The 23,329-nt window shown below is 42.6% G+C and overlaps 1 pseudogene across 1 annotated transcript; it reads right to left on the bottom strand.

Moving 5' to 3' along the window:
* Positions 1-1,422: 1,422 nt before the first annotated feature.
* LOC149322495 (transmembrane protease serine 12-like) lies at positions 1,423-23,030 on the bottom strand (annotated as a pseudogene). The gene is made up of 5 exons (XR_016271835.1): positions 22,824-23,030; positions 10,814-11,010; positions 7,777-8,042; positions 5,756-5,898; positions 1,423-1,783 (listed from the first exon to the last, which is right to left on the bottom strand). The product of XR_016271835.1 is annotated as a transmembrane protease serine 12-like (transcript).
* Between the last annotated feature and the right edge of the window lie 299 nt (positions 23,031-23,329).

Genomic DNA, 23,329 nt, shown 5'->3' with positions numbered 1-23,329 from the left:
TCTATTAAGGTCATTTTGAATTTTAATCCTGTCCTAGGGTATTAGCTACTCCTCCTAATTTGGTATCATCTTATTTAAAAAGAAGATGCAGAAAGCTCTCCAGATGCTGTTAAGAGTGCATCTTCCAGCATTCCTTACCACCAACAATGCTGGACAGGGCTGCTGGAAATTCTAGTCCAAAAGCATCTGGAGAGGCATAATTCCAACCCAGCCTATATCCAATTGCTATTCCTAAAAAACGCTGTCTTGCTGAATTAATGAAGCTTACTTAAACATCGAATTACAACCCAGCAGTAAATAAGTTCTATTAAAAACAGAAAAACAACAACAGTGTTGTATTGTAGTTTGAGAGTGGGATTAAGACTTTGGAAGACCAGGGTTCAGATCCCTTTTCAACTATGAAAAGCCACTGCCTTATTGCAAGCAATAGCAAATCTCTGAGTAACAAATAAAACCTTAGAACAGGGTTTCTATAAGTTAGAGTGGACTTGAAGGCACATAACAACAAAAAGATTCATTAGGTCTAACTCTAAATGGGAACAGCAATCAGATTTAAGCCATAATATTTGCCAACATTAACTCCCATTAATTTATCACACTTAGCAGCTTAACTTCAAGACTTGTGCTTATGTTTTAAACAAACAGGTAACTGTACCTCCTTATCTCAGTAATAAACAATCCAAAAAGTATCAAATCTTGCCATTTCTTCAGCCTGTAGGGAGATGAGATGTTGCTCTCATGAAAATGATATGACTCCATAAAATTTAAATGTGCAAGATTTGTGTCTGTCAGGTGTATGTGTATGTTTAAAGAACATTTACTATGATATGGAAGAAAATGCATGTTTACCTAGTGAAACAGTGGACAGAGGGATTATCCAAATCAAATTCTGAAGTCCTTTAAAGCCCCCACTTTTCAAACACTGACACTACTGTGGCTAAATGGTTACAGGACTGCTGCCTGAAAAAATTATTCTTGTTTATTAAACCTTATGCTTATGCGTTTCCCCCCTAAAATATTTGATTGAAGAAATCTGACACTGGAGTTACAAGAGTGGTATCTGTAAATACTGTTAAATATTTTATTTGAGAAATGTTAGGTTTGACAGTATTTGGCATCCATCATGTACCTGGTTTCTTATTAACCAAATATAGAAATATATACTTAAAATAGCATTGCTCTGAAGTCTGTAAATGATTACTACTGTATTGAAGAAAAAGACATATCTGTCACGTTAACACACATTTTCTGTTTGTTTGTTTTTTTAAAAAAATATTTGCATATTTAAGCCCATTTTGGAAAATATAACTGTGATTATTTACAACCAATAAAGTTTCTGTATATAAACCTGTAAACCTGTTTCATTTTTGCAATTACAGCTGAAATATATTTTTGAATTTAATTTGCAGGATGGAGGAGAAGACTTTACTCAGCTGTTAAAAACAATGAATTTTGCTAAAAATATTTCCTTCCACCCCAAAGAGGAAGTAGCAAGTTTGAAAGACAATCCAACATCATTCTAGCACAATGAATAAAAGTTTCCTCTTCATAGAACATGAACAATTATCCATCCCACAGTCCAAAGGAACAGGGAACAATGGGAGCTCACATTGATGGTTTTATCAATTAGATTCAACTCTATCCAACTTTTATAATTAAGTACACGAATATAGATTCCTGGACGTCCTGGTTGACCACAGCCTGCCCCAAAACTGGTGATTCCTACCAGATAAAATCTGGTGGAATTTGGGAAGTAGCACATTAAAGGTCCACCACTGTCTCCCTAGAACATGAAGCAAGGAAAAGGGTAATGTGTTACAGTACTTTTCATCTGTTCAATCCAATGCAGTTTAGGAAGCAGGAGCAAGGAGAATTGGCCAGAATAGTGGAACAACTGAGGACACACATTTATTCATACCTATGTATGTGGCCTTTCAAGATCTTGGATTTCTCAAGATGGCATATACTGTAAAACAGTACAGTATTTGAAACCATCTAGTCCCAGCTATTAGCTGCTGCACCAAACCACTGTGTAGCAAAGCACTTGTTGATGAAGACACTTTGCCTGTTACTGATTGATGTCTATATGTTGCGAAACACACTGGATAGCTTGGAGTGAAAATTGTGCAGTCACAGATCAGGGAGGCATAATATTAACAGGCCAGCTGAGAAGAATGCGACGATTAGGAGTGTCTGTTATCAGCTCCGGTTGATACGCCAGCTGCGCCCTTTCCTGGAAGTAAAGGACCTAGAAAATGTTGTACATTCACTGGTAATTTCACAACTTGATTTCTGTAATGTGCTCTACATGGGGCTACCCTTGTGCCTAGTCCGGAAACTTCAACTAGTGCAAAATAGGGCAGCCAGGCTGGTCGCTGGGAAAACTAGGGAGTGACCGAATAACACCCATCTTAAAATATCTTCCCTGGCTGCCTATTAGTTTCCGGGCACAGTACAACGTATTGGTTATAACCTTTACGGCCCTACATGGCTTGGATCCAACCTATTTGAGGGTTCGCATACTCCCATATAATCCGTTCCACACCCGCAGGTCCTCTGGGAGGAATCTATTGCAGCCTTTAAAAACCAGACTAACTGCTACCTCCCAGAGGGCCTTCTCTGCAATTGCTCCCAGACTATGGAACGGCCTGCTGGACAACATCCGTCAAATTGCCAGCTTAGACAGCTTTAAAAAAGCTGTCAAGACAGATCTCTTCCAGCAGGCCTTTCCTGAATAAAGTGCCCGGCCACAGAATGACTGCCCCCCACATCATGTATCAGCCCACCGCTCTGTCCTTGTTATATTTTTATTGATTTTTAATTGTGTTTTTAATAGATATTTTAATTGTACATGTTTAATCCTGTTTTAAGGGGGGGAATTTGGGACATAATTTTGTAAATGTGGATTTTAATGTGTTGTGAGCTGCTTTGATTGTCTCGTCACAGAAAACTGGGATAAAAATAAAAGTTTTATTTTATTTATTATTTAAGAACAATTTGAAACAATCTTCTATCTGTTGATCTTGAGGTCCAATTCAAAGTGCTAATTATACTGAACAATTAATTGGGAACCAGACTATCTGAAGAACCATCTCACCCCCCTATCACTGTGCTAAAACCAGATCATCTTCATGGGCCATCCTGGGAGTGCTCTCATCAAATGAAGTGAGACAGGTAGGCACTAAAGAAAAAGTGATTTTTTTCAGTCACTAATGTAGTGGAAGATTACAGAACCTTGGAGTTTCATATAGGAAAGAGTGAAAAAGTGTCTTGATATTATGTTTACATAATGGAAAGAAAGTTTGTTTTTATTTTAATTTCAACAGTTCAAATGTGCTGTTTAAACTTATGTTTTTTAAATTAAAAAAATTATTGCAATTTTAAAATATAAAATCAGAAAATAAGACAGGGTACAAGAAGAAAGAATACAATTATAAAACTTTTAACAGGTAAGTTACATAAAACATATAGGAACCAATGAAATCATTACATGCAATAAAATAGAGAGGAATTCCCAGGATGGCTGTTTAAATTACTATTGCAATGTTGTTACACACCTAAAAAGAAGATTTCCAAAATTTCAATGCTTGCTGGGGAGGACATATGGAGAGCCACTTTCATTTGAATAAAAAATAAGTGGGTATCAACAGTCTTTGAAAGAGTTTCTTGTCAGTCCTTTAGCCAACTTTATCTAGTGTGTCAGTTTTTCAGGAAGGGCAATGCCCCATACTTTGTCTAACAAAACCCTGAAGGATAATCCTTTCCATCTTCTCCAGATTTCCAGTAATACAGCTCCTAACAAAATTAAGATCAATTGTTCGTATTTCAGATTAGCATTTGGACCTAGGAAAACTGACAATAGCATGAATGCTTCACAGTTTGCTATATTCTAATTTATCATATCAGCTAAAAAATCTAGCACAATTTTTCAAAACTGAGCCATTTTGGGGCATCTAATCCACCTATGTAAAACTACCCAGGAACATGCATCCTTTCCAATGCAACAGTGAAATATTGCTAGAGAGATGTGACAATCTGGATGGTGTGAAATGAAATCTATTAACAATTTTTAAAAGTTTATCCAGCAAGAGGGGATGAAAATATGTGGGGTAGAAGCCATATTTTACTCCAATGAGTTTGAGTGTATCTGGCTCTATAAACAAAGAATAAAATGTCACCTGCAAAGACTGATGACATGATGATATAAACTAATCTGAATTTCTTTGATAATAGTCTGAATAATTTTGGCTAAAGGTTCAACTGAAACAGCAAAAAGAATGTTTGCTTCTCAAGAGAAAAAATAGCTTAGGGTTAAATCTCTTGTTATATAGACGTTTTTGGATTTTAGTAGAGGTACAAAATAAAAGTGAATTTGTCTCCAAAATTAAGCTTATATAACATTGACATTTGATTAGATCAAATGCCGTTAAGGCATGAAGAGACCAAAAATGTGTCTTATGCACACAAGTGCATGCTGTATAATATTGTGTGCATGCTGTGGTCACCTGTCCTTCTCCATACATTATTCTTTCTTTCCCTCTACCTTTGTGTCTCACTCTCCCACCTTTTAATCTCTCCTTCTATTTACATGCTCATAACTTTCTAATTTCTCACTCTCCTCTCACCTTCATCTCTAGATCACCACATTCTCATAAGTAGAAATACTCTGCAGCTCCTTTCCTGTGCATATGCTGTACCATGAAAGAGCATACCGTAGATTTCTTGTTGCTCCTCACTCCCATCCATCAGTTCTTTGCTGTTCTGACTATCGCCACTCAACCACCCAAGAAGGGATGAGGTGGGAGACAATAGTCAACAAAATGCCACAGCCACCGCCCCCATATTGCTCCCTGGAAATCCCCCATTACAATTTTTTTTTCATTTGGAGAAAACGTATTCAATGTTCTGTCTTTTCATAATTTCATATAATTAGTATGAATACATAGGTTCTGATGAGTTCACCTGACACTGGCACTTTTGTTGTGATCTTTATATTGCTAGGCAAAGATTTTTCTTCTTGTTGTAGACCTTTTAGTCTTTTTAAAAAACTCTGTGCTTTTAGCTCTTCACAATGCTATTCAGGTTTTCTGGTTTTGTTCTGTAATTGTTATTTTGTAAAGTTTTTATGCCATAGTTTATGGGGTTTTATGTTATGGTTTTATCTCTATTTTGTGCATTGCCCAGAGATCTTTGGATCTGTTATAAAACTGCTTTGTTTTTACTGTGATATTCAGAATATTGATTTTATAACACAGCAAATACAGGAAATGAAAATTAGCTAACTACTTTGATGTGGCTTTGACATATTACTGTGGGGACAGGCAAAGTAAGGCTTGTGTTCCTTACTTGTTGTGTGTCTTCCTATGCACCTATCACTTCCATCACCACTGAACTCCAGATGTAGGTGTAACAAAGTGGAATTTGCCTTTAAAATAAGATGTGAGACATACATGTGATGAATCTTCACCTTCAGATGGATATCAGCATTGCAGAACTCAAAAACAAGGCATACACTCCCCTTGCATCTTATTCTAAACAAATGTTGGTGTTTTTTTTAAGTTCTACTGCTGTACCTCTAAATTTTAGTGGCAACTGAAGGTGCAACTGCTGATGGGTGCAGGCAAGTGAAAATGCAGATCCCCACTCATCAATGGAAGCTCCTGATCCTTGTGTTAGCAGGTACCATGGTTTGCCAAAATAATGGTATGAGAAGCAGTTTTGGCAACAAGTTTTAAAAGGGATTTCTCAATTTTACCTGGCAGCTATCAACATGTCCAGTTTCAGAGCCAGCACAAAACATATTCCATGATAATATATTTCCATACCAAGAGCGTTGATTACACATACTCGGTGAAAATATGTTTACTTCAGCTTCTTGTAGTATTAGTTCATTATTACCTGTAAAGAAAACATGCAATATTGCTTGAAGTATGGTTGTAACATTTTGAAATACAGATGTCAATATGTAAAACTGCTAAATTTGAGCAGGATATTTTTTACCAGAACAAGTTATGCAAAACAGAAAAGGTCTATAGGATAAATGATGCAACATTATATATGTTAACTGCTATATTAATTGTCTGAATGTCAGTGTCTATATAGCTGGAATGGTACCATTCAGCAACCCTGGGGTTACTGAAAGTTTTGCATTAAGCACATAGCCTGGTGGCTCAGTGTTTAAATGCCAGTACTGCAGCCACTCACAGCCACAAAGGTTGTAGGTTCGATCCCAGGCAGGGCTCCAGGGTCTACTCAGTCTTGCATTCTTCCATAGATCACTAAAATGAGTACCCAGCTTCTCAGGGGCAATTAGCTTGCACACTGTAAATCACTTAGGGAGTGCTAGTTCACTGATAAGTGGTATAGAAGTGTACTTGCTAAGCACAAAAATATTTAGAGGTATAGACACCTAATGAGAGGGATCCCAGAAACAGCCCAATGAAGACTGAGAATGTTCAGTGGTCACAAAATAATAATAATAATAATAATAATAATAATAATAATAATAATAATATTTATAGCCTGCCTCTCCCTGGAGGATGAGGGTTACAATAATAATAATAATAATAATAATAATAATAATAATAATAATAATTTATTTTTAGCCCACCCAATCATGAAGAATCCGGGCATGTTACAACAATAAAATACATCAAATTACAATAGAGTTAAAAAAAATCAAACCCTAGACTAACCCCACCCCCCATTCCCAGTACTACAATAAAAAATAAAACATACGGTACTAAAATAATAACACAATCCCTAACCCACAATTAAAATACAACAGCATAAAATCAGTTATTAAAATCGTAATAAAATTACAATAAAATTTAATCCCCATTACAATGAGGCGATTTGAGAGTCAAGGAGGCACAGTTGTGGGACAGTGGAGGGCCCATGTATTAGTCTGGGAATGCCCACTGGAAGAGATCCGTCTTGATGGCTTTTTTAAAGGCCTCAAGAGATGTTTTGTGATGCATCTCCTCCCGCAGGTCATTCCAAAGTTTAGGAGCGGCCAATGAGAAGGTCCTCTGGGTAACCAGAGCAAATATGGACTTCTTAGTCTGTATTTGTCGCAGAGGACCTGAGTGTGCAGGGTGGATTGTATGCCATCTGGTTGCTGGAAAGAAAAGGGAAAAATCAAAGTAGGGCTGGTGTGGAAATGAACTAGAGGAAACAGAATTCTGAACTAGAACATTTCATACTACAGTATTTTATGTAAGACAGAGTCAACTTGTAAGTGTAATTATGCAAGTTGCTCCATGTGGGACTGAAAGAGCAAATGTTAGAAAATCATAATGCACCTATAGTTTCTCAGGTCTACTCAATAATGAGGCAAGAAGCAAGGTGAAAAATTATACCATTGCTGCAGGAAAACAAAAGCAAATTTATGTTACAATGAAGTTGCTACCACTGATTACCGCCAAGAAATGGCCCAGAAAGGCTCTATGTAAATAAAAATAAATAAATAAATAAATAAATAAATAAATAAATAAATATGTTAAAATTTAGTGGCTACAGAGGGTAATGAGTAAGAACCATTTCATACATTAAGTGTAGCACTATTATTTTTTAGCATACATCTCAAGTATTAAGTATAAGTGCAAAAAAACACACACACAAAAAACAAAAAACAAAACCCAAAACCCTCCAATTCCAGCATTCACACAGATACCATTTCCCTCCACACAATGAGATATAGCCCTAAATGTGGTCATAAATATGTACATTTTCACTTAACATTAGTTTGATTTAAAAAGAAAAGGAAAGGATTACCATTCTCTTTTGTATGTCCCCATCCACTAATGTAACATGGGTAATTAGGCGTATTATTATGTGGAGTTTCAGGTAAGCAGATGGGTTGAACATACTTATTGTATTGGACAGACCTTGTTAGCTTTAGCAAAGCAACATCATTGTCATGACTATTAATATTATAACCAGAATGGATTATAATGGCTCTGACTCGGCGCTTTATAGTATGCGAGTTATATTTGTCAAGATGATGCAAGCCAATCACAACTCTCCAAAAACCTGGATTCCTAGGAGAGAAGAAAATCCCTTATAGATTCAATTATTTTAGAACTATTTCACAAGCATTTAGAATTGAACATTGTCTATTGTTTCCCACTATGTATAAACCTAATGAGCAGAGCAACATTCTATTCACATTAACAATGCAATCATACACATATATTTACTCAGAAGTATCTCCCAATGAGTTTAGTGGGGACCCAAAACAGCAGGGTGAGCATTATCCTTGGTACCTATGTACAAGATTATAGCCTAAGTGAGAAATTCTAAAAGGCCACTGTAAAGCACAGATTTCTTTGTGACATATGTGGACTTTTTAAACAATCCCCTTCTGAATTAATTTCATTCTATTTATCTCCTAGAACTAAAATCACCATGCACAAATTTTCCTCACCCATCCCCCTTTTTATCTGAACAATCCGGTAAAGTACGTTAGAGTGAGAGGGTGTTTGGCTCAAGGTGACCACATAAGTGTTCTGAGCAAGTTGGGATTTGATCTCATCTGTAAGTTGCATTGGGGTAAGTATGAAAACAGAACTCATACAGTGACCATGCATCTGAGAAAAATGAGTAAGGGGATGTGGTGGTGCGGCCCGCACCAGGTGATGGCCCAGAAGAGGGGTGACACCCTGTCAGGCCCTCCACCCGCACTCTGTCCTGTGCTCTGTCCCCTCCACCCACTATGTCCTGTGCATGCTTCTTCCCACACTTTCGCTCCTTTCCCTGTGTATGCTCCGTCCCCACATGCCATCTCCACATACATGCCGCCCCCCACGTGCTTTGCCTGTGCACAATCCATCCCCGCCACCATCTTGTCCTTTTCCTCATCATAAAAAGGATGAGATGGCACAGGGGGAGGGAGCACACGCCATCCTTGGAAGTCCCGTCCCCTGGAAGCCCTGCCCTCTGCACTGGCTGACACCCTGAACCTATAAAGGCAATTTAATATTACAATAATTATCTTGTTAACCAAGCTGTGCACATGCATATTGCGTTGAATATACTGCTCTGATTTTCTCCCTAGGCTTTCCTAAACTCAGTACAGTAAATTCCAAGGTTTCTCTGATTAGAATTGTAGTTTTCCACATTCTCCCTGTCACCTATTTGCTTGTTTCCATCCTTTTGCTAATACTGTATTCTGATGTTGTTCAGCCACGTCCCTGCTTTTGTTTGCACAGTGTTAAAGAGTACACCCCTTGTGGCGAAAAGGGGCCCTGGGATGCGGCCAAAATCCATCCCAACTTGCCTCCTCTTCCCAATGCAGATCTTAATAAAGGCAGTAGTTTGAGTATCATGTAACATGTTTGGAGAATGTAGATAATATTTTAATTTTACAGAGAAAGGAATGGTTACATTAACTGGAATCAGTACTTTCATTTCATATTAATACAACATTGTTCATAGTCATTTCATAATCAGGTTGCCACTTGATGCCACAGTGCATTGCCATTGTCAAGAACTTTCCATACTGCTATTTTGAAAACCTGGCAACCCTATGTCTTGTCCAAATGAAAATACATGTACAGTGGGCCTGTTGTATCTGCAGGCTCTGGATCTGGAAAAGTTGGTCTTCTGGCAGCAGAATGGATGAAAAGGGGAGGCATGAGTACACAAAGATTACAGTACAGTGGAACCTCGCCATACGCTGGGGATCCGTTCCGGATCCCGCCGCGTATGGCGATTTCCGCCTATGCTCGAGCCCCATTGTAAACAATGGGACTCATGCACGGCGGCGTGGAGGTGCGCGGGGCGCAACGGGCGCGCGCACCCATTCAACTGAATGGGACGTGCCGTCCCTTCTGCCCCGCGCGCGCGCCGCGGCTTGAGCGCATATGCTCAAGGCCACGTATGACGCGCCTGCCTATGGCGAGGTTCCACTGTAATTTAAAAATTACAGTAAGTGCAAACAGGTATTATATTCAGAATCAAAGAAAACAATTAACTTTTATGGAAAGAGAAAGGGAAATGTGGAAGACTGCCCATTGAACTGGACTAAAATATTAAATCCAGGAATCACAAAACTGCAAAAGTTATTGTATACACTCAGAGGCACTGGGCTTATGTTTTGTTGAGGAGTAAACATTCCATGTTGCAGTCTGTGGCTTCAGTAAAGGTGCCTGCTGTCCAAAGCAAGAGAAATATCAAACTGGATATACTATAAGTTGGGATGAGATAAATCCTCTTTTCATTTGCATCCTATAAATGGTTTAAATAACTTTCCAAGCCGTGACACTTTAAATTTAATGCAAAGGTCAAAATTCAGAGGTTTTTATTGTTGCTCAATCCTGCTGGACTTTTATGTCCCTCATTCTTTTACAGGAAATCTTGTACATTTCTACGCATAAAGAAACTCCAGTGGATTTACTGGAACTTACATACGGCCTAATAAAACCCCTATAAAATTCATGGGGTCACCATAAGTCGACAGGCAACCATAAAGCAATAAAAGGAGATCTTAAGCTGGATTCTGAACCTAAGTACTTTAACTTCATCTAACTAGGTGGGTAATACAACAGTAGACTTCTTTCAGTTGCATAGTGTACTTGTTTACTCTCCCACCCATTAAATGTTACAGTTTCTTGATCAGCATTACAAGACCCTGCTGCAAACTGTTTCAAAGCCTTGAAGAAAACTCCCATGATACCATGGGGATTCACTGTAGCTTTTTGTCTCAGGTCCCCAATTTTCATGTGTTATTTTGAATTTAACCATTCAGTTTCTGAGCAACACATCTTTCTCCTACCTAAAATAATTTTTTTTTAGAATGGAATATACATACAGTGATTGGCTAAAGCAGTGTGCTGCTGTCAACACTGAGCTGTTGTGAATTAAAGATCCACCACATACATGGTTATATCCTGCATGAATGAGATAAGAGTTGAAGACTAACTTGCCACGGCCATGCTCCATCCTCAGCATTTCCTCCACCTACAATCCGAGGCAGTTTCCCGAAGCCTACAACAGGTCTTCCACATTCTAGAAATCAGAACATAGTTGTGCTGTTCAGATGCAATGTTTGCTCCGTAAAATACAAGCTGCATACATAAAAAATTCTGAAATAGATCCTATCAGCCAATGATTTTAATTAATCAATTTGGCACACCACTTCTGATATTGGGCCACTTTCTGCTATGTAAACTTGTGAACATCTGAATCTATCAAAAAGACATAATAGATTTGTTTGACTCATAGGTTAACATAATGGCATACATTTTGAAAACTGCTACATTTTTTATGAGGAGGCATAAAGGCCTTAAGTATATTTGCTCACACTGATTAAACAGCAGCCACGCAAATTTAGACCTGATGTACAGGCAGGACACCAGTAACTATTATGCTACTGCTGATAAAAACCATTTGAAAACTGCATTAGGAATTTCTAGGAAGGCACTATATACATTAATATAAAACAAAATCGTTGCCATGTAAACACAGATCTGACGTTTCCCAGGCAAAAACATAACAAGCACAGATGTGGCTCTGAATACTAAATTTGCAGTTTCAAATGGGTAGTTGTAGCCTCTCAATGTGGAAGGTCAACATTAAAATTTTTGTTGGAGGAAGTGATCTATATTGTAAGCGAACTGCACGTCATAGGCCCCATTCCCACTGGCCCATTTACCCTGGATGGAACTGGGCAGATCCGGGTCCCCCCCTTCCGAATCTCTCTGGAAGCAAGTGCCCACTATAATTTACCTTAATCATGGTAATTTAACCCTGAATGCCATTGCAGCTCTTTGCAGAGAGTTTACATTTGCAGGTACCGGTTTAAAAATAGGTTCCTTTGCTGTCAATCAAATTCAGTTCCGCTTTTGTCAAAGGTGACGTTTCCTACAGCACTTGAGCAAGCGGATGGCTGATTCCCCCATCCTTTTTTAAAAAAAAACAACTGGTGGCAATGTGTGCATATTTAAAAACCTCCAGGTGTATGTGTGTGTTGTGTGTATCACTACACATTATGAATCTTCCTCTGCCTCCGTTTTCAACTCCAAAATGCAATCTAATGCCAGCTCTGCATCCTCCCTCCTTGCGACTCCAGAAGGCCTCATACACATACAACAACAACAACAACAATTAATTCCTCACCTCAGAATGCCATCTCTGTATCCTTTGCTTTCCCTCAGCCACCCCAGAATTCCTTACAGACACATTCAGTAGCAAAAGCATTCTGTATCAATTTGCCAAATTGAAAGAAAAACATTTGTAACATTCGCATTGTAGCACTGGCATATAAAAAGTAAATCAGAAAAAAAGCCTCTTGCAAAGTGAGGTGCCGTGCTGGGAGCAAGCTAATGAAAGGGAAATGTTGCACAAGCAGACACATTATATCTATATATGGATCTACCTGTAGAAAAAGTATTCTCATAGTCCAGTGATGGCGAACCTATGGCACACGTGCCAGAGGTGGCACTCAGAGCCCTCTCTGTGGGCACATGTGCCGTTGCCCCAACACAGAGTTTGCCAGAGTTTCTTACTAGAAAGCCAGAGGGACATGGCACTTTGCAATAAATAAGTGGGTTTGGGGTTGCAGTTTGGGCACTCGGCCTCTAAAAGGCTCACCATCACTGTCATAGTCTGTCAAAATAAAAATAAAAGAGAGAGAGAGAGAGAGAGAGAGAGAGAGAGAGAGAGCTGCCTGCGAGAGTGAAGGTATGTTCTGTTTCCTGCCCTCTCTCTGACCTAATTACCTCCCCTGAATTTGACCCTTTGCCCTGCTCCTTCTTCTTCATCCTTCCGATTCTGCCCTTCATGGCCCCCTTCTTTCTCCCGGCTCCTTTTTCCTCTATCCCTTCCTCCTCCCGATTCTGCCCTTCATGGCCCCCTCCTTTCCCTCGGCTCCTTTTTCCTCTATCTCTTCCTCCTCCTGATTCTGCCCTTCATGGCCTCTTTCTTTCCCCCAACTCCTTCTTCCTCCTCCTCCTCCTCCCGATTCTGCCCTTCATGGCCCCCATCTTTCCCTCAGCTCCTTCCTCCTCCTCCTCCTGATTCTTGCCCTTCATGGCCCCCTCCTTTCCCTCGGCTCCTTTTTCCTCTATCTCTTCCTCCTCCTGATTCTGCCCTTCATGGCCTCTTTCTTTCCCCCAACTCCTTCTTCCTCCTCCTCCTCCTCCCGATTCTGCCCTTCATGGCCCCCATCTTTCCCTCAGCTCCTTCCTCCTCCTCCTCCTGATTCTTGCCCTTCATGGCCCCCTTCTTTCCCTCGGCTCCTTTTTCCTCTATCTCTTCCTTCTCCTGATTCTGCCCTTCATGGCCCCCTTCTTTCCCCCAACTCCTTCTTCCTCCTCCTCCTCCTCCCGATTCTGCCCTTCATGGACCCCATCTTTCCCTCAGCTCCTTCCTCCCCCTCCTCCTGATTCTTGCCCTTCCTGGCCCCCTTCTTTCCCTCGGCTCCTTTTTCCTCTATCTCTTCCTTCTCCCGATTCTGCCCTTCATGGCCTCCTTCTTTCCCCCAACTCCTTCTTCCTCCTCCTCCTCCTCCCGATTCTGCCCTTCATGGCCCCCATCTTTCCCTCAGCTCCTTCCTCCTCCTCCTCCTCCTCCTCCTGATTCTTGCCCTTCATGGCCCCCTCCTTTCCCTCGGCTCCTTTTTCCTCTATCTCTTCCTTCTCCTGATTCTGCCCTTCATGGCCCCCTTCTTTCCCCCAACTCCTTCTTCCTCCTCCTCCTCCTCCCGATTCTGCCCTTCATGGCCCCCATCTTTCCCTCAGCTCCTTCCTCCCCCTCCTCCTGATTCTTGCCCTTCATGGCCCCCTTCTTTCTCCCGGCTCCTTTTTCCTCTATCCCTTCCTCTTCCCGATTCTGCCCTTCATGGCCCCCTCCTTTCCCTCGGCTCCTTTTTCCTCTATCTCTTCCTCCTCCTGATTCTGCCCTTCATGGCCTCTTTCTTTCCCCCAACTCCTTCTTCCTCCTCCTCCTCCTCCCGATTCTGCCCTTCATGGCCCCCATCTTTCCCTCAGCTCCTTCCTCCTCCTCCTCCTCCTGATTCTTGCCCTTCATGGCCCCCTCCTTTCCCTCGGCTCCTTTTTCCTCTATCTCTTCCTTCTCCTGATTCTGCCCTTCATGGCCCCCTTCTTTCCCCCAACTCCTTCTTCCTCCTCCTCCTCCTCCCGATTCTGCCCTTCATGGCCCCCATCTTTCCCTCAGCTCCTTCCTCCCCCTCCTCCTGATTCTTGCCCTTCATGGCCCCCTTCTTTCTCCCGGCTCCTTTTTCCTCTATCCCTTCCTCTTCCCGATTCTGCCCTTCATGGCCCCCTCCTTTCCCTCGGCTCCTTTTTCCTCTATCTCTTCCTCCTCCTGATTCTGCCCTTCATGGCCTCTTTCTTTCCCCCAACTCCTTCTTCCTCCTCCTCCTCCTCCCGATTCTGCCCTTCATGGCCCCCTTCTTTCCCCCAACTCCTTCTTCCTCCTCCTCCTCCTCCCGATTCTGCCCTTCATGGCCCCCATCTTTCCCTCAGCTCCTTCCTCCTCCTCCTCCTGATTCTTGCCCTTCCTGGCCCCCTTCTTTCCCTCGGCTCCTTTTTCCTCTATCTCTTCCTTCTCCTGATTCTGCCCTTCATGGCCTCCTTCTTTCCCCCAACTCCTTCTTCCTCCTCCTCCTCCTCCCGATTCTGCCCTTCATGGCCCCCATCTTTCCCTCAGCTCCTTCCTCCTCCTCCTCCTGATTCTTGCCCTTCATGGCCCCCTTCTTTCCCTCGGCTCCTTTTTCCTCTATCTCTTCCTTCTCCTGATTCTGCCCTTCATGGCCCCCTTCTTTCCCCCAACTCCTTCTTCCTCCTCCTCCTCCTCCCGATTCTGCCCTTCATGGCCCCCATCTTTCCCTCAGCTCCTTCCTCCTCCTCCTCCTCCTGATTCTTGCCCTTCATGGCCCCCTTCTTTCCCTCGGCTCCTTTTTCCTCTATCTCTTCCTTCTCCTGATTCTGCCCTTCATGGCCCCCTTCTTTCCTCCAACTCCTTCTTCCTCCTCCTCCTCCTCCCGATTCTGCCCTTCATGGCCCCCATCTTTCCCTCAGCTCCTTCCTCCTCCTCCTCCTCCTGATTCTTGCCCTTCATGGCCCCCTTCTTTCCCTCGGCTCCTTTTTCCTCTATCTCTTCCTTCTCCTGATTCTGCCCTTCATGGCCCCCTTCTTTCCCCCAACTCCTTCTTCCTCCTCCTCCTCCTCCTCCCGATTCTGCCCTTCATGGCCCCCATCTTTCCCTCAGCTCCTTCCTCCTCCTCCTCCTCCTCCTCCTGATTCTTGCCCTTCATGGCCCCCTCCTTTCCCTCGGCTCCTTTTTCCTCTATCTCTTCCTTCTCCTGATTCTGCCCTTCATGGCCCCCTTCTTTCCCCCAACTCCTTCTTCCTCCTCCTCCTCCTCCCGATTCTGCCCTTCATGGCCCCCATCTTTCCCTCAGCTCCTTCCTCCCCCTCCTCCTGATTCTTGCCCTTCATGGCCCCCTTCTTTCTCCCGGCTCCTTTTTCCTCTATCCCTTCCTCTTCCCGATTCTGCCCTTCATGGCCCCCTCCTTTCCCTCGGCTCCTTTTTCCTCTATCTCTTCCTTCTCCTGATTCTGCCCTTCATGGCCCCCTTCTTTCCCCCAACTCCTTCTTCCTCCTCCTCCTCCTCCCGATTCTGCCCTTCATGGCCCCCATCTTTCCCTCAGCTCCTTCCTCCCCCTCCTCCTGATTCTTGCCCTTCATGGCCCCCTTCTTTCTCCCGGCTCCTTTTTCCTCTATCCCTTCCTCTTCCCGATTCTGCCCTTCATGGCCCCCTCCTTTCCCTCGGCTCCTTTTTCCTCTATCTCTTCCTCCTCCTGATTCTGCCCTTCATGGCCTCTTTCTTTCCCCCAACTCCTTCTTCCTCCTCCTCCTCCTCCCGATTCTGCCCTTCATGGCCCCCTTCTTTCCCCCAACTCCTTCTTCCTCCTCCTCCTCCTCCTCCCGATTCTGCCCTTCATGGCCCCCATCTTTCCCTCAGCTCCTTCCTCCTCCTCCTCCTGATTCTTGCCCTTCCTGGCCCCCTTCTTTCCCTCGGCTCCTTTTTCCTCTATCTCTTCCTTCTCCTGATTCTGCCCTTCATGGCCTCCTTCTTTCCCCCAACTCCTTCTTCCTCCTCCTCCTCCTCCCGATTCTGCCCTTCATGGCCCCCATCTTTCCCTCAGCTCCTTCCTCCTCCTCCTCCTGATTCTTGCCCTTCATGGCCCCCTTCTTTCCCTCGGCTCCTTTTTCCTCTATCTCTTCCTTCTCCTGATTCTGCCCTTCATGGCCCCCTTCTTTCCCCCAACTCCTTCTTCCTCCTCCTCCTCCTCCCGATTCTGCCCTTCATGGCCCCCATCTTTCCCTCAGCTCCTTCCTCCTCCTCCTCCTCCTGATTCTTGCCCTTCATGGCCCCCTTCTTTCCCTCGGCTCCTTTTTCCTCTATCTCTTCCTTCTCCTGATTCTGCCCTTCATGGCCCCCTTCTTTCCTCCAACTCCTTCTTCCTCCTCCTCCTCCTCCCGATTCTGCCCTTCATGGCCCCCATCTTTCCCTCAGCTCCTTCCTCCTCCTCCTCCTCCTGATTCTTGCCCTTCATGGCCCCCTTCTTTCCCTCGGCTCCTTTTTCCTCTATCTCTTCCTTCTCCTGATTCTGCCCTTCATGGCCCCCTTCTTTCCCCCAACTCCTTCTTCCTCCTCCTCCTCCTCCTCCCGATTCTGCCCTTCATGGCCCCCATCTTTCCCTCAGCTCCTTCCTCCTCCTCCTCCTGATTCTTGCCCTTCATGGCCCCCTTCTTTCTCCCGGCTCCTTCTTCCTCCTCCTTCATCCTGATGAAGGGGAGGCATGTTCCGCCTTCTACCCTCCTCTGACCTAAATCCCTCCCCTGAACTTGCCCCGATCATGATTGGGGACAAGTTCATATTTGCCGGACCCGGATTTTTTCAAAAGATACAGCTTTTGCTCCTCTTTCGAAAGACACGTGCTTGAGATGGATGGATTTTAATGATTAATATCCCCACAATAGATTTATAGAAAATGGTTGTACTGTGAATATACAGAAATGAGCTTTTAGAGTCAAGGGTTTGTAAAAGAGGAAAATGCTGAACAGGATTTGCAGTAGAAATGTTTAGAGACAAAATGACTTTTGTAGGCGTCTACCTTGCTTTGAAAGCCAAAACAATTAAGAGCAGTATCCTTGAATGAGAAAAAGCAACACATAGGTGATAAGGGTGTTAGAATATTCCAAATGTGCCTAAAGTGTATTTTAATGTATTCATACATCTCTGCTCTGATTGTAAGAAAGTTTTGTACGTTTACACTTTGAACCAGCCAATAGAATGTATGTTAGGGACCTCCTTGCTTGAATTACTATATGAACAGCCATTTTCTTTTGTTCTTTGCCTCAGTATGTGGAAAAGTATATTTCCACTGAGGTCTGCCAGCAAATAAACAATTTTTGGATTCTCAGCATTCTGGGTCCTTTTGTCCCTATGGAAATTTTATGCATATGTGGTGGGAGTGTAAAAAATTAAGAACTTTTGGAGCCTAATTCATCAGGAAATGTTATATATATTAAATACCAAAATAAAATTTGAAGCAAAATTCTTCTTATTGGGAATAATCAATGATGTAAAACTGGAAAGTAAATATGGAAAAATTATATTCTATATGGTAACAGCTCCCAGAATGGTGATAGCAAAAAATTGGAAGAGTAAAGGTGAATTGTTATTAAAAGACGGGTACATAAAAATATATATGTTAGAATCTGATAAACTCACAAATATGTTAAGAGAAGGTAATGAAAAAAGATGGAAAGATGTTTGGATACCTATCACCAAATATTTAGAAGAAAAAACAAAGAAACCACCAGATCAAACATAAATATGAATATACATACAATCACAAATATGTAAATAGCACAATGGAAATAAAATGTTGAACAACATAGTGTGCAAATGAGGGAAAAATGTATAGAGTATGGGAAAACAGACATATTCAAAGGTTGGATATAATAATTAATAAGATTAATTTGTTGAAGTATTATGATAGAACAATAATATATAAGATACTGGTTAGAATAATAGAATCATAGAATCGTAGAGTTGGAAGAGACCATAAGGGCCATCCAGTCCAACCCCCTGCCATGCAGGAAATCACAATCAAAGCATCCCTGACAGATGGCCATCCAGCCTCTGCTTGAAGACCTCTAAGGAAGGAGACTCTACTACACTACGAGGGAGTTTGTTCCACTGTCAAACAGCCCTTACTGTCAGGAAGTTCCTCCTAATGTTGAGGTGGAATCTCTTTTCCTGTAGCTTGCATCCATTGTTCCGAGTCCTTTCCTCTGGAGCAGCAGAAAACAAGCTTGCTCCCTCCTCAATATGACATCCCTTCAAATATTTAAACAGGGCTATCATATCACCTCTTAACCTTCTCTTCTCCAGGCTAAACATCCCCAGCTCCCTAAGTCGTTCCTCATAGGGCATGGTTTCCAGACCCTTCACCATTTTAGTCCCCCTCCTTTGGACACGCTCGTTTCTCAACATCCTTTTTAAATGGTGGTGCCCAGAACTGGACACAATATTCCAGGTGGGGCCTGACCAGAGCAGAATATAGTGGCACTATTACTTCCCTTGATCTAGACACTATACTTCTATTGATGCAGCCTAAAATCGCATTGGCCTTGTTAGCTGCCGCATTGCACTGCTGACTCATGTTCAACTTGTGGTCTACTTGGACTCCTAGATCCCTTTCACATGTTGTCTCCTTAAGCCAGGTGTCACCCATCCTATATCTGTGCATTTCATTTTTCTGCCCTAAGTGCAGTACCTTACATTTCTCCCTGTTGAATTTCATTTTGTTAGCTGTGGCCCAGCTTTCTAGTCTATTCAGGTCATTTTGAGTTTTGATCCTGCCCTCTGGAGTATTAGCTATTCCTCCTAATTTGGTGTCATCTGCAGATTTGATAAGTATGCCCCCAATTTTGTCCTCCAAGTCATTGATAAAGATGTTGAATAACACTGGCCCCAGGACAGAGCCCTGTGGGACCCCACTGGTCACTTCTCTCCAGGATAAAAAGGAGCCATTGTTGAGCACCCTTTGGCTTCAGTCAGTCAACCAGTTACAAATCCATGTAACAGTTGCGTTGTCTAGCCCACATTTCATTAGCTTGTTTGCAAGAATATCACGGGGAACTTTGTCAAAGGCTTTACTGAAATCAAGATACACTATATCCACATCATTCCCTTTATATCCACATCATTCCCTTCATCTAACAAGCTGGTAATTTTGTCAAAGAAAGAGATTAGATTTGTCTGGCATGACTTATTTCTCTGAAACCCATGTTGACTCTTTGTGATTATGGCATTGCCTTCTAGATGTTCACAAACTCTCTGTTTAATGATCTGCTCCAGAATCTTTCCTAGAACTGATGTCAGACTAACTGGACGATAATTGTTGGGATCCTCTTTCTTCCCCTTTTTGAAGATGGGACAATGTTTGCCCTCCTCCAGTCTGCTGGGATCTCTCCTGTTCTCCAGGAGTTTTCAAAGATTATTGCCAATGGCTCCGATATTACATTTGCCAGTTCTTTTAATACCCTTGGATGGAGTTCATCTGGTCCTAGAGCAGGGGTAGGCAACCCTTTTGAGCCGGGGGCCGGGTTGCTGTCCCTCAGACAACTGGGGGGGCCAAAGCCAAAAAATAAATAATTAAATATTTTTTTGAAAAATTAATTAAATAAATAAACCGGGACAAATGTAGGACAAAATTTTCAAATGGAGGGCACTTTTTAAATAAAAAATGGAGGTTACGCGAAAAAAATTGCTGATTTTTTAAAAAAATGTTAAGATAAATGCCTGTTTCTGAGGCTTCTATAGACAATTGCCCCACCATGCCCCTCGCGCGAGATGCCAAAGGCCCCGGCGGCAATTGGCGGCAGGACCAGGCTGGGGCCGGTCCCAAGGCCTTGCTGGGCCGCATCCGGCCCGCGGGCCGCAGGTTGCCTACCCCTGTCCTAGAGACTTGTATTCATTTAGGTTAAACAGGTATTCCTGTACTATCTCTTTACTTATTCTGTGCTTAATTTCCTCTATTCTGTCCTCTGCTCCATTATCCTCAGGTTGAGCACCCTTTTCCTTTTTCTGAGAAGACTGAGGCAAAGAAAGTGTTGAGTAATTCTGCCTTTTCTCTGTCTCCTGTTAGCATTTTGCCATCTTCTCCACACAATGGCCTTACCGTTTCCTCCTCCTCCTTTTTGCTGCGGACATATCAAAAAAAGCCCCTTTTGTTGTTCTTAACCTCTCTAGCAAGCCTGAGTTCATTCTGTGCTTTACAACTACATGTGCTTTCTATTTGTTTGAATTCCTCTTTGGTGATTTCCCCCTTTTTCCATTTCTTATACATGCTCTGTTTAAAAGTTAGCTCAGTTGAAAGTTCCTTAGTCATCCATCCTGGTTTCTTGAGACATCTCCCATTTTTCTTCCTCATTGGAACTGTTTGAAATTGTGCCTTCAGTATCTCCCTTTTGAGAAACTCCCATCCGTCCTGAACTCCCTTCCCTTTTAGTATTTCTGACGATGGGATCACCCCCAGTATTTCTTTAAGTTTACTAAAATCGGCTTTCCTAAAGTGTAGAATGTGTGTCTGACTATGCCTGGCTTCTCCTTTCCACTGTATAACTCCAGGAGTGCATGATCACTCCCACCTAAGGATCCTACCACTTGCACTCCATTAACTAGGTCATCCCTGTTGGTTAGGATCAGATTCCAAAATGGAATAATGAAAAAATTTAACTAGGAAAGGTGTGATAAATAAGAAAATATATAAAAAACAGATTTTTTCAGTTTGAAGGATGGGAAGTGATTTTTAGTGTTTAGTATTTATGTCTAGGTTTCTTAGAATGGTATGTTATTGTTTATTGGTTTAGTTATTGTACATGTAAAGTGTATATATATTTGTTGTTATATTTTGTTATATTTTAATCAATAACATTAACTTTAAAAGAAATAAAATTTGTGTTAGAAGTAATAACTACTTCTTTTTGCTTCCAGGACATCAAATCATCCAGTCTTTTCTTGATTGCTACATTTTATACTGAGTCTATTACAAGTCTCATATTATAATATTTGTCCTGGTTACATCTAGAGATTTTCACAAGGGCTGCATGCACACTGCCTAAATAATCCAGGTTAACAGCACTTTAATTGCCGTGGCTCAGTGCTATGGAATCCTGGGAACTGTAGTTTATTGGGGCAGCAGAGCCCTCTGACAGAGGTGGTTAAATGCTTCACAAAACTACACTTCCCAGAATTGCAGGGCATTGAGCCATGGCTGTTAAAGTGGTGTCAACCTGGATTATTTCTTCAGTGCCTAATCAGTCAAGCTCATACAAAGCCTAAATATACAATGCAAATCCAGTAAGTATAGTCACTCATCCTCACTCTCACTCAAACAGCAGCAGGGTTGGTTTATTTAAACCAGGTTAGTTTAAACCAAATGGCTTTATATAAAAAACACCCCTGGCTTTTAAACATTGGTTATTCATGTATTTTTAAAAGTCTTAGTATTACTACTATTTTACAACTGTCTTCCTGGAAAAACAATGACTGTTTAAATTTAAATGTTTTAAATTTTAACAGTTTATTGGCAGCTGCTGACTGTTAGACCAATATCCAGCGTCAGTTGCTTGTCTGTAATCACTTCATTTTATAGTGCAAGAAATGCCATTCAGAAACAAATCCTCCAGTTAACCAAAGCTCAACCAAAACAACTTGCTTTAATGGAGCACTTTTGAAGAAGAAGTGGCCATAACATGTGAACTGCATTTCACTGCTTAATTTTCTGCTTTAGCCCTGTGCTGGTGTCGCCCTGTACAGCGGGCCCTTGGTCTCCGCTGGGGTCTTGCTCCAGGACCTCATGCGAATAGCTGCATCTATGGATGTTCAAGTCCTGTTAAACAGAATGGCACAAGATAATGGTGCTTTTGTATTAAATGGTAAAACCAAGGTTTGCTTTTTGGAATTTATATTTCATTGGAATATTTACAACTTGTGTGTGGTTGAATCTGTGGATAAAAGAATCAGTGGATATGGAAGGCTGGCTGTATAGGCTACCAACTTATACAATCATAGAATATGTTGGGTGCTTTGATTGAGAGTTCCTGCATGGCAGAATGGAGCTGGACTAGATGGCCCTTGAGGTCTCTTCCAACTCTTACCATATCAAAGCCTAAAAAATTTGGACAGCTAATGTTAACAAAGACTTGGAATATAGTTAATCATGGTTTCTGACGCATGAAAAAGTATTTCAAAGTAATAATGATGAGGGTTAATAAATGGTGTTTGCCACCTTAATAATAATAATATGTTTTATTTATAGACCTTGAGTCCCTATATGGGGAGAAGGGCGAGATATAAGAAAATAAAGTAATTTAATAATAATAACAACTAACAAACATTTCATTAAAACACCAGTGCAAAAAACAACAACAGCAGACAAACAACTCCCTGATTTGTACAAATGAAAACCCTCAAGCAACCTAAAGCCCCAATAAAAAGGGTTTGGTGTTGTTTTTCCCAGCCCTGCCCATTGCCCAACAGCCAAGCATAGGCGGCCTAAGTCCTCGGAGGCTCCCCTTCACCCTTGGCCTCTTCTCCCGCGCATGCGCACTCCCCCTCCCCGTCCTGGAAAAGGAGGCGGCACCTGATCATCCTCAAGGACCTCCAGTCTTTAGAAATGTAAACCCGTGCTCCTTCCGCGCATGCGCACTCCCTCCCTCCCTGGCTCTTAATGGGCGAGGCCGGGCTTCTTGGACGACGCTTCCCACTGGCCTCACCGTCGGCGGCAAGGGGCTCGCTCAGTAACACAAGGAGCGCCACAAGGGAAGCCAGTATTGAGGAGGACGGAGAGGCGCCCGGCATCGTTTGCCTGCGAAACAGTATTCCCTCCTCTGCGGGCAAGAGGCGCGTGCGGGACACGTGACCGCGCCAGGCCCGCGCGAGCTCCTCTGCGAAGAGGCAGACGGAGGAGGAGGGAGAGAGAGGCGCCCGGATCCTCCGCTCGCGAAACAAAATGGCGGCCCCTCGGCCCCGCTGTTTTCTCAGAACGGAGTGACGTTTGTGGTCACGTGGGAAGGGAGAGGCGCCAAAGGCAGCTCCAGGCAGGCGGAGCTTTCTCCCTGCTGCTGCGTCCCTCCGAATGGCCACAGTTACTAGCCTTGTCCCTTAAACAAAGGCGGGGCTGTGAGGACTAGGACGAACTGCTGGAAGCCAATGAAGGCATCGTTGTTTGGATGTTGCTGGTATCCTGCTCTCAGAGGGGGTTTTTTTCGTCCGAAACAGA

Source organism: Sceloporus occidentalis, unplaced genomic scaffold (genome assembly GCF_023333645.1).
Source record: "Sceloporus occidentalis isolate IW3139 unplaced genomic scaffold, rSceOcc1.0.p SCAF_1, whole genome shotgun sequence".
Classification (NCBI taxonomy): Eukaryota; Metazoa; Chordata; class Lepidosauria; order Squamata; family Phrynosomatidae; genus Sceloporus; species Sceloporus occidentalis.
This window is presented reverse-complemented; position numbering and strand designations above follow the sequence as displayed.